At 44.8% G+C, this 14,525-nt stretch overlaps 3 non-coding genes across 3 annotated transcripts; 1 reads left to right on the top strand and 2 right to left on the bottom strand.

Annotated features, from left to right (window-relative positions):
- Window positions 1–5,567: 5,567 nt before the first annotated feature.
- Window positions 5,568–5,649, bottom strand: trnas-gcu (transfer RNA serine (anticodon GCU)). Its single transcript has one exon. It is a non-coding gene; the product is annotated as a tRNA-Ser (tRNA).
- Window positions 5,650–6,525: 876 nt separating this feature from the next.
- Window positions 6,526–6,617, top strand: trnar-ucg (transfer RNA arginine (anticodon UCG)). The gene is given in 2 exon segments: window positions 6,526–6,562; window positions 6,582–6,617. It is a non-coding gene; the product is annotated as a tRNA-Arg (tRNA).
- Window positions 6,618–12,717: 6,100 nt separating this feature from the next.
- On the bottom strand, window positions 12,718–12,799 carry trnas-uga (transfer RNA serine (anticodon UGA)). Its single transcript has one exon. It is a non-coding gene; the product is annotated as a tRNA-Ser (tRNA).
- Window positions 12,800–14,525: the final 1,726 nt, after the last annotated feature.

Here is a 14,525-nt window from a genome sequence, read left to right as displayed (position 1 = left end):
ACTTTTTGCGGTTTTCCACATATTCTGTTCTTCCTGGATGAGTATTTCTAGCATTTCCAGATTGTTTCTATCCTTCCGCTGTCCTGTAGCTGGCAGGGAGCGCCATGGAAGTTGATGATTGTCTAATGGAAGAATGCCGCAATCAGAGTCCGGATTTATTCATTTCATGCTAATGAGACGAGGAGAAAATCCTCCATCCAGTATGGACAATGTGGATGTGATTGCACAGCTTTAGCTTTCCGTTGGCCACTTCACATTTCGGTCATCAGTAAGGGATCCGTACACAGATAATAGTGACTTTACTTTACTGTGTGAAGTCCTTCTCTGCCCCTATAGATCTGCGCCCTCTTTAGACCGTTCCACCAATAAATGCAACAATAAAATGGAAATATTACAGGATGCCCTCCCACTGCTGCATTGGCTTCTGCTCAGTATTTCTCAAACTTGCTGTTCTGTGTCTCTCTTCCAGCGAACCTGCTGGCGGTTGTGATAGTGTCCCGGGGAAAGTGCGGTCTGTCCAAATGTGTCACTCGTTACCTGGTGGGAATGGCCGCCGCCGATCTCCTGGTCGTCATCTCGCAACCTCTGCTGACGTGGACTGCTTGGATTTATTTCCCTCAATCTTTCCTGTTCATCACTCCTGTGTGCAGATTCGGTGCATGGTTAATTTTCTCGAGCACTGCGACCTCTGTCTGGCTGACTGTCGCTTTCACTGTCGATCGATTTGTGGCTATTTGCTGGGAGAAGCTGAAAACAAAATATTGCACCGAGAGAACGGCGGCGGTGGTTGTATGCATAGTGAGTGTGCTGGCCAGTTTGGAGCGGGTCCCCTGGGGCTTTGTGTACGAGCCTTTGGTAATAATGGGTGGTGTTCCCTGGTATTGTGTTTTTACATCAAGCTACAAAAAGTCTCCCTCATGGGCGGCATTTGCAATGATTTACCATATTTTAACCCCTTGTGTTCCTTTTTTTCTGATTTTGCTGTTCAATATTCGGACTGTCAGGCAGATTTTAGTGGCCAGTCGAGCCCGCAGGAGGCTCCGGGAACGAAAGTGTGCAGAGAATGACAAGGACCAGGAGATGGAGAACCGACGCAAATCCATCATTTTGCTCTTTAGTATAACCGGTAGTTTTATATTCTTGTGGGTAACACGAGTGGTATTTTACATCTATCAACGGGTTTCAAAGACGTTTGTTTATTATTCTGTCACTGACCCCCGTTACATCACAGACGAGATATCGGGAATGCTGCAGATTATGAGTTCCTGCACCAACACTTTTATTTACGCCTTGACGCAGAGCAAGTTCCGAAAGGAGCTCAGAAATATTCTGAAATACCCATTGATTCCGATTATGAAACCCATTAGACGTTAGAAATAAATGTTGTAAGTTATTCAGTTGCCTTCATGTTTCTTATTCTGTACCGCCACTTGTGGGTAAATTTAAACCATGTTATGCATTGAGCTATTAAACTAAAACACGAGAAAACCTGCAGATGCTTGAAATAGAAAACAACACACACAGAATCAGAGTTTACTCTTTTCTACATTTGCTGTCTGGTCTGCTGAGCTCCATTAAGATCTTTGTGTGTTGCCTTAGAGTAACAACCCAACTGTTTACAGCGTCCCAGAGGGATCCACTTTGCACCTTACCTCACGCCCCGGTTGCATTGAATGTCGTGGCGAATCATTTACCCCTGTTTCCTGGTTGAAACAGAACTGCCTCATCATGGGGTATAATTCCGTCGGTAATAACCACCATTGCACCCGTCATTACCGGTCCTTTCTTTCACCCTCGTTTTCTCCTCTTTCTCAACTTGTAGGTTCTCCTATCTGACATCATGAACTAGTTCCAGTAGCACAATTTTACTGATTTACATATGAAGACAAAATACCATTGTCTTTACTTCAGAGACTGAGAGAGAGAGAGAGAGAGAGAGAGAGAGAGAGAGAGAGAGAGAGAGAGAGAGAGAGAGAGAGAGAGAGGAGGGAGATGTTGTGGACATCTGAAATTATGAAAAGCTGATATTAGGTCTCGAAGGAACATAGGGAACCAACGATACAATCACTCTGTGATTCGGGAGACTGAATAGTGACGAGGAAATGACAAGAGTGAGGAGGATTAACGGAAATCCCAAGGCATTTTATGCATACACTGTAATTAACATTATGCTGGAGAGAGCGCAGGACCACTCAATGATAAAATTGTGAGTTTATGCCCGGAGCCAGAATTGGCGTGCGAGGTACCAAATAAATACTTTGCATTCATTCGACTTCATGAAGAAGTAGGACATGGAGGAAGAAGTGTGTATGGTGATATTCTCAAAGGGATGATAGTTAGGGAATGTGATCAAAGAGCATTAAGGTCGTAAATAACTCGTTGGGTTTTGTTCACTGGATGTCACAGACCACATGCAGGGAAAGATGTAGTTTAACTTGTCATCACGCTCGGAGAGATTCGGCGGGTGCGGGCGCCCGGTGCTCGGCCGGGGGCCGTGGTCGAGTTGTCGGCGACTTGGCCGGCTCCACCACCGGACTTAGTCTGGCGAGGAGGGTGTGAGAACACCCAGCAGGACTAAAAAAAACAAGGCCTTACAAAGAGTGGATGAGCTCTTTGAGAGCCAACGGCCATATTCCCTGGAAGAGATTAAAGTCTCACCACGTATCTATTTTTTTGTCGTTGTGCTCACAGAAAGAAAGTGTTTTTTTTTGGAGGATCGATCAGGCGGATCGATCGGTGGCTCTTACAGTGTGAAAAGGGAGTGACTGGTGGGGAGTTGTCCATGTGGCCAACTCTTCCCTGGGATGATGATTCCACATCAGAAGAACGGCCCCCTTTGTTGCGGTCACAGTCGATGACTTTTAAAGGATTTCGGAGGACAACGGGAAGATCGACGGCGTCAGCTCGCCTGACAGTTCAAATCTCTCCCTGTTTCTCTCTCTCTCTCTCCATCACTACTCAACTCAATACCACGAACTGAACTGAACTTTACTCATTAGCGTAAGACTATTTATTTACCAGCAGACTTGAAGAAGCTTCGTTTTCATATACATTGCATACTTACTTATATGTAATCATTGCTAACTTGTTTGATTTACCTGCATTTATATTACTGTATTGCGTAGTTACTAACAAATATCATTAGTTAATAGCAATACCGGACTCCAAAGTGTTTTCTATTTCTGCTGGTTATTTAACCCGTCACGGGGTACATGACAATAAAAATAGTTAGTCACAAGTAAAGTCCTCCCCACCACTAAGAACACCTACAAGGAGGGATGTCACAGGAAAACAGCATTCATCATGAAAACGCGCATTGTCCAGGTGATGCTTGTTTAAGGACGCTGTCTTCAGGAAGGAGTTTCAGGAACGTCAATTCCCACAGCACTAGGTTTAGGAATAGCTTTTCCTCCTAAATGATCAGGCTTTTGAATTAGAGGGGAATAATTGCACTCACCCGAACAATGAGCTCACATCAAAGGGCTCCACAACTCAAGTGATTGATACTGACTTCATATTAATTGTTATTTTATTTCTTATTTACATCAGTTCCTTCAGTTAGTCCTGACGAAGGGTCTCGGCCTGAAACGTCGACTGCACCTCTTCCTACAGATGCTGCTTGGCCTGCTGCGTTCACCAGCAACTTTGATGTGTGTTTCTTATTTACATAATTTGTTTTGTTCTTTGTCGTTTGCACATCGGCGTTTTATCCGACTTTGATGTGTGCTGTTCCTCACTGATTCACTTGTGTTTCCTTGTTTTAATGTGCATGCCCGCAAGAAAATGAATCTCGGTAGTAAACGTTGACACACATGTACTTTGACAATAAACTTACCTAGAACATTGAACTTCATAAAGCATGCCTTGTGAGGTTAGGGTGAGTAAGATCAGGACTTTACTTTGCTGGGAAAGCAGGTTGTAATTCAGCAAAGCCGCTGATTAGTATGCTGCAATACGCAAATTAGACAGAGATTCAGCAGTGCTGAATGATGGCGGAGGGAGGGGAAATTATTTTGCTGATTGAGACCTGAAAGAGTACCGAGGTACTTTGTAGAAACTTTTAAAAATAAAGGGCACCGCAGAGAACGTAGGAAGATAGGACAACAGAAGGACAGAGAAGGGAACGTATGTCTGGAGACAGAGGAAGTGGGGAAAGCACGAAATGAACAATTCCGGTCAGTATTCATTAAGAAGACTGTCATCGAGGATAGAGAGATCAGGAAGCATATGTTGATATCCCATGGCACTTTGCTAACAAGGTAATGGGAGCGATGGGACACTCAAAGAATAATAAGATGGACAGATCACCAGGAGTAGATGGGATATATCCCAGGTTATTGAGTGAGTGTGGCAAGAAATCAGGGAACTGGCTCCTTCACAGATAGTCCAGAGGACCGTCACGGTAATGATGCCCGGAATAAAAGAGTTACATGTGAGAAATATTTTAGGACCTTGGGCTTTGGTCGATGGAATTTGGAAGAATGAGTCGGGGATCTCAGTGAAATCTATCGAATATTGACAAGTCGAGTTAGAATGGACCTGGAGAGGATTTTGATGTCGTGCTAGAGTCGAGGACCAGCAGGCACAACCTCAGATAAGGACGTCCCTTTAGAAAAGGAACGAGAAGCAATTTCTGTAGCCAGAAAGTTATGAATTTGTGGAATTTATTGCCACGGATAGCCGTGAAAAGCAAGTAACTGGGTATATTTAAAGCGGCAGTTGAGGAGGTGGACAGGTAGTAAGGGTGTCAAATGTGACGAGGAGAAGGCAGGGGAATGGAGTTGAGAGGAATGATATGTATGATATGATATTTATAAGACCATAAGGCATAGGAGCAGAATTCGGCCATCTGGCCCATCGAGTCTGCTCCGCCATTCAATCATGGCTGATCTTTTTTTTTTCTCTCCTCATGACTCCAGTTCCCAGCCCTCTCCCCATAACCTTTGGTGCCATGACTAGTCAAAAAGCTACCAAACTCTGCCTTAAATACGCCCAGCGACCTGGCCTCCACAACTGGATGTGGCAATAAATTCCACAAATTTACCACCATTAGGCCAAATAAATCTCTACGCATCTCTGTTTTGAAAGGGCGCCCCTCCATCCTGACGCTGTGCCCCCTTGTCCGAGACTCCCCTACCATGGGAATCACCCTTTCCACATCTACTCTGTCTAGTCCTTTCAACATTCGAATAGTTTCAATTAGATCCCCCTCTCATCCTTCTGAATTCCCGCGAGTACAGTCCCGGAGTCATCAATCATCCTTGTGAACGTCCTCTAGACTCTCTCCAGTGCTAGCCCATATTTTCTAAGATGAGGCAACCAAAACTGTTCACAATACTCAAGGTGAGGCGTCAGCCGTGATGCAATGGCGGAGATCGGTGAGCCGAATAGCCTAATTTTGCTCCTATATCTTGTGGTATTGAGGCCAAATTTGGTGATAAATTAATGATGAATATCGCTTTTCATGACTCACATAACAAACCGCCTGGCGTCCCTGTGACAAAATTTGGAGGCTTGGATGTTTTTAAGTGACAGTTTCAAAAGTGGTCCCCCCGATTAACATGTCGCGACGAGGATGGGATTCGAACCCACGCGTGCAGAGCACAATGGATTAGCAGTCCATCGCCTTAACCTCTCGGCCACCTCGTCTGCTCTTCCCTCTCTAGTACTCCGAAGTTCTGATTTTCTTCATAGCATTTAAAACTTCTGCTTTAGGCCCACCCATGTGTGTTCAGATTCTAGGCCGAATTACTTTGCTCGCCGTGCTTACCAGAATTCATGGAGTTTGGGTAAGGACAGTTTAGAGAGATATGTGCCAACCACAGGAAACATGGAAATAGGTATTTTATGCACTTTGGACCCCATGGACGTGCTGTGGCATACCTATCGAATCCGTGCTCTGTAACTCGGAGAAACTGTGAATGTTTTGAGTTGTAAAGTGAGATAAATTTATGTCGAATTAAATAAAATCTGAATAGCTTTGTTATCATATTGCTTGATTTCAAGTAAACAGATATTATAGGAATTTGCCATCTGGTTCGAGAATGACGATTTTCCCTGTTTTGGGCAAATGCAATAATCCGATAGTTACCATATTATGACGCGCTGACGGCACGCCCGGCTGTGCGCAGCCGCAGATCCGAACACCCTAACGCTTACCCGACACATACACATGGCTACTCGGTTCGGGAATACCAAACCAACGGCTGAAATACCTAAAAAGAAATCGAGTTCACTCTATCAATAATGTTTTGAATGTGGTGGACCATTTCACTGATTCCAATCCCAGAATATAACGCCGCTGCAAAAGAACGTGGCATGTGCCTTTGAGAATGCCTTTCTGTGTGACAGAAACTAAATATTGTACAGCTCAAAGCAGGAATGCATGGAGAGATATTGACAACAGGTCGAATGTTCACCTGGGATGAAATCATTGCTTGAGTGTATTTTTAGCTCGGTCAGGAAGCCACTTAACAGGTGGAACCTCCTTTCAGCATTCAGCATGTTCCCTTTCTCACAGAATACGGCCGTGTGGCCTAATGGATAAGGCGTCTGACTTCGATGCTTGATTGGTGGAAGTCATCAGAAGATTGCAGGTTCGAGTCCTGCCACGGTCGTTTTGAAAACCTGGTGGATTCGGTTCCATTCTGTCTCTCACTCCCTGCAACCAATTGGTTGTCTCAATTCCGCGTGGGGATTAACCAGAGTACTACACCCTCAGTGAAAATGTAATGCCTCGTCTTCACAACATATAATATTATGTGGTATTTGTGCAGACACTTTTATAAACAATTGGTTGGAGCTTCTCAGATATTCAGAAGGAGCTTCTGCTGGGAAGGTGAAGTTTATTTCACATTGAGCTCCGTCTCCGAGCACACCTTATCGGCGAGGATTCACCACCCAGCAGTGACGGTACATTCTCCTGTCTCCAACACCCCTCCTCTTCTTGGACTTAGCACGCTGGTTCTCCGCCTGTTCTGGGATATCTTCATCACTAATTGCCAACTAGACATCAACCGCCTCAGCATCAGGAATCCTGACTTCTCCTCATACCGTACTCCTCTGAATGCGCTGCCCTCCCAAATCTCAACCCCCATCCCCAAATTTACCTTCAATAACGCAGACAAAGTGCTGCTGTTGTAGAGTGGCGGACTGACCTCTACCTTTCTGAGACAAGGCGGGAACTCTCAGACACATCTTCATCCCTACACCTTGAATAATCCCGACTGCGGACGATCACAGAACTGTCGCCGGGGTGCGGACGATCACAGAACTGTCTCCGACATCATCACTGTCGTCATCAACTCTGGAGAACCTCCATTCACTGTAGGTAACTCATGGTTCCATTGTCCTGAACTGCTCGCTCTACCTCCGACTCAATTCACAAATCTGATTGTCCAGGTAGGCTCATGGTCTCTACCTGCTCCTGCTCCTGCCCCAATGATCCTGTGTTCTCATAGCACCAGTCCATCCTATGCCCCATACTCAGTCCCTTCCCACCTGCATTCGCGAACCTTCCCGTGCCACTCACTAAATTCCAGTTCCCTGGCTATGACCGTCTCATTTTCTCTACGGACGTCCAGTCCCCGTATTAAAAGGCCTTAAAAATCTCCACATTTCTCAAGGAAAGAACCAACCAGTTCCCCTCTATCATCACCATCCTCCGTCTGGCAGAACCGTTCCTCACCTCAACAGTTTCTGCTTCGGTTCCTCCTACTAAGTCCAAATTCAATGGGTAGCCATGGACACTCGTATGAGTCCAGATATGTCTCCCATTTCGTTGGCTAAGTAAAGCAGTCCATGTACCTGCCATGGTCCGGTCCGTGAAATCCGCATTTCCGTTCACAGTCCGGTTCATCGATCCTTATTCCGGGTTTTCCTGTTTTCCCTTGTTCCATTGAGTGCCTTAATTGAGGCACCTGATTCTCGTTTTGAGCTGGCCCGGCGCCAGCAAACGCTCTTCATATCACTAGCCAATCCATCCTAGCATCATTTCTCTGAATCTCCTTGGAACCCTCTCCAGTTTCAGCAATACTTCCTCAGGTAAAGGAACTAAAAGTGCTTACAATACTGCAAGCGAGGCCTCACCAGTGCTTTGTAAAGTCTCTGAATCACATCCTTGCTTTATATTCTAGTCCTCTTGAAATGAAAGCAAACATCGCATGTGTCTTTATCACCACAGATTGAACCTACAAATTAGCCTTTGGGACATTATGGTGCGGTTGTGTACGTCGCAATGGGAGGCCTGTACAAGGACTCCCAAGGCTCTTAGCACCTCAGTTTTATTGCTTGCATTTTCTCTCCTTTTAGAAAGTGTGCTCCTTCATTTTTGATAGCAAAGTGTTCGACCATGTATCTCCCTGCACTGCATCCCATCTGCCACTTCTTTGTCCATTCTCCCAGCCTAAGTTCGTCTGTACCCTCTCTACCTCCGAGAAGGACCTCCTGCTCGTTTCGCTCTGAAGAATCTGTACATGGTGAGTGGAGTGATTCGACTATTCCAGGTTCCAGGTCCCTGCAATGGAACTGTTGGAATGTTTCATTAATTTCATCTGCTTTACCGGTGAGATCAAAAACCGTTTCATGACAATATTCTGTGCCCATTTAGCGCTCGTGTAAGTTTCTTCATCTAATATATTTGCCATCTGTCTACCTGTGCACCAGCAAGACACGTTTAATTAGAAAGAGGACAGTCAACGCACCAGTGTCTACTCTGATTCTGACTATTGGTGGTTGATCGAAGTCTTCGTGTTTACATATTCGTCCCGGCAGTGAACGCATCACGGGATGACATTGTTCCGCATTGCTCGTAAGAAGTGAAAAGTGAGTCAGAGACAATATGGTTGTTCAGCAATATGACAGCATCTCCACCGCCTGGTCATAGCGGTAGTCGGCTTAGTAACCATGCATTCTTTGCCGTTGCCTTCCATATCATGTCTGTCCAGTGATATCTGACATAACCCACTGATACGAGTCGTGAAGGTAATATGACTTGATGCCGGCTCTTCGACTGAAAGAACCATTCCGACCACCTTTTCCGCCAGAGTAAGTCCCAATTTCCTGCGTGCGGACCATATCCCTCTAGGGCCCGCCCTTCTGTGAAACTGTTCTACCTGCCTGATCTACTTCTGGCAGCTCATTCCACATATCCACTGAACTCTTCATGGAAACGTTGCTGCCCACGTTCTTTCAAATATTCCAATTTCAAATAATTTGGTCTCCTTTGCACAGAAAAAAAAGGCTGTTAACATTCATTTTATCTCTGTTTAAATCTCATTCCCCTCGTCCTGGAATGAACAAATGACAAGCTTGGACAAATTCTTTATATAACCCAGTTCTTGTCCTGAAAACGACATTGTATAATTTACTTGCACTGTTTCCAGTTTATTGGCCTATTTTCTATAATAGAGCGTCCGAAACTCTACATGGCACTCTATCCACAAACTCAACAACGACCTATCATAATGTCTTACTTTTCGTTCCTTCCTGTTGCCCTGAATGAGGAAGGCCGGAATGAGAAAAGGCTTTTCACTATATTTCCGAAATCAGTGAACAGTGAGCCTGTGCCTCTGGGTCCCTCGTATCAACTGTACTGCGGAATGCCCTGCCATTTACAGCACACGTGCTTTGCAAGTTTTATTTCCAAAGTGTAAGACGTTATACTTATCTGCGTTGGAATCCATTCACAACACATCCGCCACTTCTTTAATTGAACCAGGTACGCTTGTAATCAAGAGTAATCTCCCTCAGTATCAACAGCAACGCCTAATTTTGTGTCATGCAGAAACTTCCTGATCAAGACGCGATTTTGCATCAATATTACCGACATAAATAACGATTAACGAACAACAGTGAGCATATCGAGCTGACTACTACACATCCTCACTTGCACCCTTCAGTTCCTTCCCAACTCCTTCCCCATTCTTAGCTCCCCACTCTAGTCATCAACTCTCTACGTTCAGTTCAGCGGCAGTGTGTGGATCGGAATTGTGTTCTATTTCTTATCGTCCAGAGATGTCACCTGACCCGCTGTCCACTATCCCTGCAGCGATTCGTTATTTGTTCTATATGACATTTGTTTGACAAGGAGAAAATGATTTTGAAAAAAAAAATCGCAGGTGCAGTCTCAATAAAGCCCGAAATAACTGTGTGAGGTCTTACAGACATTAACTTACAACAAATACAATGTATAATTTGATCTTCATCACGACTCACTGCACCTCAATCACTCGCCTATTAAACACACTCAGTGATGCTGTCTCTCTGTAGAAGAAGGTGACCATGTATTTCCCATATTGGACTCCAGTCGTAATCACTCAGTTTGACTTCATCACCTTGACTCACCTGGACGGGTTCATCACTGCTCAAATCTCAGTGAGTATTGCCTGGTCCAGTCGAGTTTATTGCCGTGTGATTCGGGACGGTGAGGTACAGGGACAATGAAAACCTTGCAGCATCATTGTGGGCTCGAAGAGACAGAGAGCCCGCAAAACATAAATCATACAGTTCTGCATTATTAACAAAAGCTAGATATAAATCTTGTGCCGTTTTCAGACTTGGAAATTATTCCTCGGGCAAACTGATTATTTTGATTGGGAACAACTGATCTCCCATCAGTCCCTATTATATCCATTGAGTTAGCATGCCGGCCCAAGGAATGTCTGTTTATTTCCTTTCTTTAAACACACAGACAACAGGGAGAAGGGCAAGGCTCTAATCCTCTTCAGCCAGCCCTGACATTCAATAAGGTCAGGCTGGTCCAAACTTGCTGTCAGTCCTACTCCCCATACCACACTTGCCGGTCATATGTTCTCCACCAAATCTTCTTCCATCTCCCTAGGTGAGAGGAGGTAATCTTCTGTCGTCCGCCTTTATTTCTACGCCCTGACAACGCCCCCAGCTTCCGATAGAAGCATATGGATATAAATGTTAAAAAACGCGACTTTGTTCTGAGATTTTGCTCAGGATTGAGAGGACTTTGGGGAGGCAGAGCCAGTCAGGGTCTGTGGGAGAGAACAACCCCTGGGTGAAACCGTTTTCCGCCATTGATTAACATATTAGATTGACATCTGCGCACACCAATGGCAGCCAGGTATGGTGCATGTCTTTGACGAGGGTTGGTTTGTGGGTTGTTGTCTGATGACGGGAGTGTGCACAGTCGCTGCACCCCACCAGTCACAACCGGCGAGGGTGATATTGACGGAAAATTAGCGAACCAGATTAGGTACGGCAATGTACGGTCGCTCGCTGGTCTAGAGTGCAATGGAGAGTCTGCAGAGCGAGTGACATGAAACTGCGAAAGCTTTTCCCTTTCATGGACCCGTCGGCCCAGTTCAGCGACTGAGTCATAATCTCAATCCCCCTCCCACCCTCGGCTGAACAATATTTCTTATTGAAAGGAGTAATTATTTTATTGGTTCAAACTTCAATACTTTTTCAGCTAAAATTCACATGGTGGTCCTATCTTAACAGAGCACTGAACCAAAGTTCCTGGAACAGATTTATTGGAAAATCGCTACTCCTTCATGTCTTGTTACCTGTTCGCCCCTACGTTGCCGCACCAGTTCACGTCTCCTACCCTATACTCCACCCCAGCTGTGTCGTAAAGGAATATCTATAAACTTCCCACCCCAAATACGCAGTCCTTTCACTGAGCACAAACATCGATTATTGATTGCTGAAGCGCTTGCTTCAGCCTTGAGAGGAGAGTGTGGGAGTGAGGAGGAAAGAAGTATGTGCAGAGAAGAAAGGGGAAAGAGAGAGAGAGAGAGAGAGAGAGAGAGAGAGAGAGAGAGAGAGAGAGAGAGAGAGAGAGAGAGGAGAGAGGGGGAGAGAGAATGTGTGTGAGTTTGTGTATGTTACAGAGACGGATAGAGAAAGAGTGAGACATGGAAGTGAAGCAGGGGAGAGAGTCGCATCGTAGGCAGGGCAAGAGAGATAAGCGGGGGAGTTTGAAAGGCAGTGGAAGAGAGAGAGTTACACTGCATTTTAACAATTTCATGTTCACTTTGGACCATCGTTTTCCTCATAGTGTTTTCTTGACCATCAGAATATTTCACCCCAGCGAGAAAACGAAATGGCTCTTTCCGTCCCTTCATTTAAAGTCGGAAGCTGGAGGGCTCGTAAGTATTGTCACCGTTCGGACGGAGGAGGGAAATAGTTCATGCGTTTACACATGATCTTCCAACAGAGGGAGCAAGAGAGGGCGCTACGTTATACTTATTGATGTTACTTCTCCGAGTTTCTTTAATTATAAAGACAATTAACTTTAAATTGGTGCCATTAATTCTTAAAATTCCAGAGTTACTGCTGATTTGGATGCAGGAATTCTGCTCAGTGCGATAAATCTCCCCAGTCTAGCTGAAGGAAGTAGATTGGTGAACGAAGTGGGGCGCTCTGTATCCATACAGCTGCAGAACTTACCGACATCAATCGCTCTGTTTCTACCCGAAATCTATTGTTAGATACTCGCTTGCAAAATAACAATGTCGTCGCTAAGTAAGCTCCGCGAGAAAGGGTTGTTTAAGCTTCCTCACCGAGATTGATCAGAGTCGGAGTGAAAATGAACTCTTGGCACTGAGAATGGAAGAGTATTGAAGAGTGTAAGAATCTTAACATTTGCCGCCTGGGTTTGGCAGAGAATGTAGCGTTCAGACAGCAGCCAGGGAGTTATTGACAGGCAGGTGGAGTTCTGGTCCCTCGTGCCTGTAGAGTGACCGCTGCGAGCAGGGCTCGAACCTGCGCGGGGAATCCCCATTGGATTTCAAGTCCAACGCCTTAACCACTCGGCCATCGCAGCTCCATCTATGTTAATCACTCACCGTAGCACTGCACCTGAAGTGATTTATTGTCAGTGATGGAAATGATAAATCGTCATTCCAATACAAATAGTATGATTGGACAATGTGGGAATTTGTTTCAGGATAGGTAGGTCAGAACGTGAGTGTAGATATATAACATTGGCGTCAGTATCGTCAATGAAGGAGATTTCCACTGCTGGGGATAAAGGTCAGGATTAGAATCAGAGTTATAATGACGGATATATGTTTTTTTGTTGTTTTATGGCAGCTGTACCGTGTAACACATATAGAATAATAATATAAGATCATAGGTCCATAACAAAAAGGAACAGGAACAGGAATTCGCCCCATTGAGTCTGTTTCACCAATGTAGCAGCGCTGATTTATGATCCCCTCAACCCCATTCTACTGGGCATGGACATTGACGTCCTTAACAAACAAGAAATTATCAACCACTGCTTCAAATACACCCAATGACTTGGCTTCCATAGCCGTCTGTGACATCTAATTCCTCAGATGCGCCACCCTTTGGATAAATATATTCTGCCTCATCCCTGTTCTAAACTATTATCTTTCTATTCTGAGGCCCCGCTCTGTAATCCTAGACTGCCCCACTATAGGAAAGACCCTCCGTACTACTTTAAATAGGGATTTCAATATTTCATAAATTTCAATGAGATGCCCCTGCAGTGAGCACAGGCACGGAACTATCAGACTCCCCTCGTTTGAACACGATAACCCATGCGTTCCCGGTGTCATTCCAGTGAACCTCCTCTGGACCCTCCGAGTGTCTTCTGACCAACGTTTTATATCTGTCAACATTGCATTGTTGCTTTTATATTCTACTCCTGAACTGAATGTTAAAATTGCATGTTAAAATTCCTTTATCTATGACTAAGCCTTGAAGTAGGCAAGTAGAGAATACTGCACAAGGTCTCCTTGCACCTCTGGTTTCGGAAAACTATCTTCACATAGAGACGTTTGTTATCTTTTTTCCAAGGAGCATCACCGTACTACACGATGACCTATTGACAAATCTTCGCCCATTCTCCTCAACAGTCCCTTGAATCTTGGAACAGGTTGAAGTCAGGCTACCCAGCATATTATTTCCATTCTTTAGCTTCCCTCCCTTCTTTCAGAGTGGGTGACAATTAAAATTTTCCAGTCATCGGGAACCATTCCGGAAGGAGTACTACTAATGCCTCCAGAATCTCTTCAGCTACCTCTTTCAGAACCCTGGGGTGTAGTCGTCAGGTCCAGGTGACATCTATCTTCAGTACTATTAGCTTCACCAGCACCTTCTCCGTTGTCTTAGCATCTACTCTCACTTATGTCCTCTCCCATACGTTTATTGGTGCCATTATGCTGTTATCTTCCACAGCGCAAACTGACACAAAATATTCATTCAGTTCGCCCATCTTTTATTTTTCGCCCATTACTACTTCTCCCGCCTTATTTTCCAGCCTTCTGATATCCACTCTCGCCTCCCGTTTATTCATATGTCTGAAAAATTTGTATTTTCATCTCTATTATTTTCTATCAATTTTTAGTTTCTTTCCATTGGTTTTTAAAAGTGTCTCAAACCTCCAGCTTCCCACTACTGCTTGCTGTATTATGAGCCCTCACTTCTGCCTTTATGCTAACTTTACTTTCCATTTTCGGCCACGGTTGCCTCATCCTCCCTTTCGAACATTTATTCTTATTTGGGATGTATCGCAATTGCCC

This window comes from Mobula birostris, unplaced genomic scaffold, assembly GCF_030028105.1.
Source record: "Mobula birostris isolate sMobBir1 unplaced genomic scaffold, sMobBir1.hap1 scaffold_630, whole genome shotgun sequence".
Lineage (NCBI taxonomy): Eukaryota > Metazoa > Chordata > Chondrichthyes > Myliobatiformes > Myliobatidae > Mobula > Mobula birostris.
This window is presented reverse-complemented; position numbering and strand designations above follow the sequence as displayed.